Raw genomic sequence first — 3,737 nt, forward strand, 5'->3', positions numbered from 1 at the left:
CCAGTGCGTCACCCCCCCCGCGGCGTCACCACGCACAGCCCCCGCCCCGCCCCCTCCACCTGCGCCGGTCGCGGCGGAAAGAGCCGAGCGTATTCGGGAGGCCAGGCCGAAGCCGCCGCCGTGGTGCGTGAGGCGGCTGGCTACTGCGCTGGGCCGGGCTTTCCGGACGCAGGGGCGCCTCCGGCCGCCACTTTTGTTCTGCGGAAGATCGAGGCGCAGCGAGCGCATCGGGGGCAGCCTGGACTCCAGCGGGGCGGCTAGGCGCGGAGTCGGCGCCGGTCCGGGGCCAGGCCATACCGCCGGGCCGGTCCTGCTTCTTCGGGGCTGGTTCCTCGAGTCCCTGCCCGCGAGCCTCCCCTGTGACCTGCGTCCGGGACCACCTGGGAAGACGCCAGCGCAGCCCCGTTCCACCTCCCTTTACCCCATGCTAGTGAAGTGGCCCCGCCAGGTTGCAGACCACCCTCGGATCTCAGAGGAGTGTGTACAGACGGGGAAACTGAGGCAGGAAGGGGCAGAGCAACTTTCTTCCAAGATCACCGAGGGAGGAAATGACAGAGATTCGAGCCCTTGCCCTCTCCCAAGGCGGCGGTGCCAGGTCCAACCCCCTCACCAAGAGAAGAGGCCAAGAAAGGTCTTGGCACAAAGGCCTCGACGTCCTGAGGGTGCTTTCCACCTGGGACAATCACCTGAGCTCTGGCAGGTGCCTAAATAGCAGTGAGGTCACAGGGAGACCCACACATGCACACACCTCAAAAACTAGTTTTCCCATCTCTCAACTCTGTCTCTCAAAACCTGCCGGCTTCACTGAGAAGCTCTTAAAAGTATCACCAGCACCAGTTTCCTAAGTCAGAAACCTGAGTCAGACGGGCTCCTCCCTCTCCGCCCACGTCTTTACCTGGAAAATGGGCTCCTTCTTTTCACAACACCACCCGGTGTCATCCAGCAGGGTCCCATCTCGAGACTGAGGAAACTTTTCACATAAGTTTTTCTTGTGTTTTACGTTTTTTCCCCCACATAGCACCAAAGTTATCTTCCTGCAAAAGTAGAGTGAAGCCTATTTAAAACAAGTAGCTCCTCCTCCTATATAAAGAAAAATACTAAGAACATAGGAAATGAAAAAACAGGATATATGTACACATACCTATGTATGGACTCATGTACACGGAGTAATTGAGCCAGTATTGAGTGATCTTACATTTTTCTTACCCTGTTCAAAGCTTGTGCTGCCCACCCCAGGTACGGCTGTCCCTTCTTTCTGTCACTCTATCACCAACATCCCATACCCCCTCATCCACTAGGTAGTTAATCATCCAAGACATTTTATACTTCTGCAAATACCATTCCTGGTGCTGAGAACACCTGTTCCTAGCACACTAATCCTCCAAAACCCAGTTCAAATGTTGCTTGCTGTAGGAAGCCTTCCTACCCCAATTTAACAGCCCCAGAACTCACTTCTGGGCAAAATCCGAGTACACTATTTGGAGGGTTTCTTTTTCAGTTATTTTTTTTGGGGGGGGGGTCTTTTTGAGACAGGGTCTCCCTGTAGCCACAGCTGTCCTGGAACTCACTGTGTAGACCAGGCTGGCCTTGAACTCACAGAGATCTGCCTGCCTCTGCCTCCTGAGTGCTGGGATTAAAGGCGTGTGCCACCACACCCAGCTCAATTCATTTTTTTAAATTCATCGAATAATTCTTAGGAATCTCTTCAGAGTATTACCACAGTGCTAATTCCCTGGTCAAAAGCATAAGGAAGTCCCTGTGCACTCTATTTGGGGAGTTAGCAAGCTGAGGAAATCATAACCAGAATATTTAAAAGTCAATTTACACAAGAGAGGAGGAAGTGTATGGAGCCACAGAGTGACAGGCCAGCATCATCCTGCATCTGAAGTGTCCTGGGTATCCTCACCATGAGGCTGTGTGCCCACAGAAAGCAGGGTCTCAGGCACAGTTATGGTGCCAACCAGAAAGTAAGTTTTGTTAAGTTTTATGACAATGCATCATGCAGTGTGAAGTCCCCAGTCCCAGAGGCCTTGGCCCATTAAGAGGAGGCCTGGAGGCTGGAGAGATGGCTCAGCAGTTAAGAACACTGACTGTTCTTGCAGAAGACCCAGGTTCAAATCCCAGCACCCACATGGCAGCAAACAGCTGTCCATAACTCCAGTTCCAGGGGATCCAGCAGCCTCTTCTGTCCTCTGCAAGCATTGCATGACATGGGGGAACTTACCTACATGCAGGCAATACATACATACACACAAAAATAATACAAAGAAGATGAGGCCTACCCTAACAGGCTACTCCTGCATAGAATGAACATGGTGTTTGCCACTAGAAACATCCAGGTCCTTCCCTAAGGACATTGAAGACAGCATGCAAGCTAATTCATAAGCAGTTTGCCAGTGACCTTGACCCAGTCCCCTGCTTGTGGGCAGCTTTGGTATTGGATCACATTCCATTTTACAGAAGAGGCACCTAGGTCTCACAACTCAGAGTGGGTATGTCAGGATGAATGTGGGTCTCAGTTCTTCAGACTCCAAATTCTTGACTTTCTGTCTCTGTGCACAACCCTAAAAACATCTCCACAGAACCTTTTTCTAGCTCATTCTTGCCTGTATCCTTTTGACTAATTCCTCTGGTACTTGATATCTGCTTTCCCATTCTATTTCTCACTTGAGTCTGAGCTCGTCAGAGAACACTGGATGGAAGATGTGGGTCGGAGAATGACAAGGGAGGAGGAGTTGAGTTTGCCTGGCCACCCTTCGTTGGGCATCGCTGTCAACTTAGAATGCCTTGAGTGTCAGGCCGCTGCTACACCTCCATGTGGATAGTACTTCCCTCAGTCCTATAGATGCGGAAACAAGGCCCAGAAGAGGACTAGCCAACAAGGGTGACTCTTCTCACAAACCTCACCCTCTTGGGAGTCAGAAACCACATTGAATGATGGAGGAATCCCTGTTTATGGAAGGTTCAATGGTGGGGGATGCACAAGAATGAAGAGATAAGGAATAAATCAGTTTCCTGAGAAAAATTTATTTGACTCCGCTCACTGATGAATGTGTAAACCTGTCAGCCACACAGTGGAACAGTATTTATTCATAGAAAGGAGTGACATACTGATACCTGCTTACACTATGAATGAACCCCAAAATCATGCTCAGAGTAAGAAGCCATACACAGAAGGCCACATGCATGATTCCATTTATAGAAAATGTCTAGAATAGGCAAATCCATAGAGTAATTAGGTTAGTGGTCCCCAAGGGCTGTATGAGGTGACAGTAGATAATAGCTACAGGAGATTGAGTTCCCTTTGGTGATCTACATGTGGGGGCGGGGGGAAACACTGGAGAAAAGATTCTGCAGTTAAGAGCACTGGGTGCTCTTGCAGAGGACCCCAGTTTTGTTCCCAGCATCCACATAGCAGCCAACAACCACTCATTACTCCAGTTCCATGGGATCCGATGGCCTCTTCTGGCCTCCACAGACATTACACAAACATGGTGCACTTACATACATGCAAATAAAACATTCATGCACATAAAATAAAAAATAAATAGGGAATGGAGAGATGGCTTAGTGGTTAAGGGCCCTGTATGCTCTTGCAAAAGACTGAGGTTCAGTGCCCAGCACCCACATTGTGGCTAACAACCATCCATAACTCCGGTTCAAGGGGATCCAACACCCTCTTCTGGTCTCTGAGGGTATTGTACTCAGGAGTGCACTTACATACATGCAGGCAAAAC

Source organism: Nannospalax galili, unplaced genomic scaffold, assembly GCF_000622305.1.
Source record: "Nannospalax galili isolate Female #2095 unplaced genomic scaffold, S.galili_v1.0 scaffold471, whole genome shotgun sequence".
Classification (NCBI taxonomy): domain Eukaryota; kingdom Metazoa; phylum Chordata; class Mammalia; order Rodentia; family Spalacidae; genus Nannospalax; species Nannospalax galili.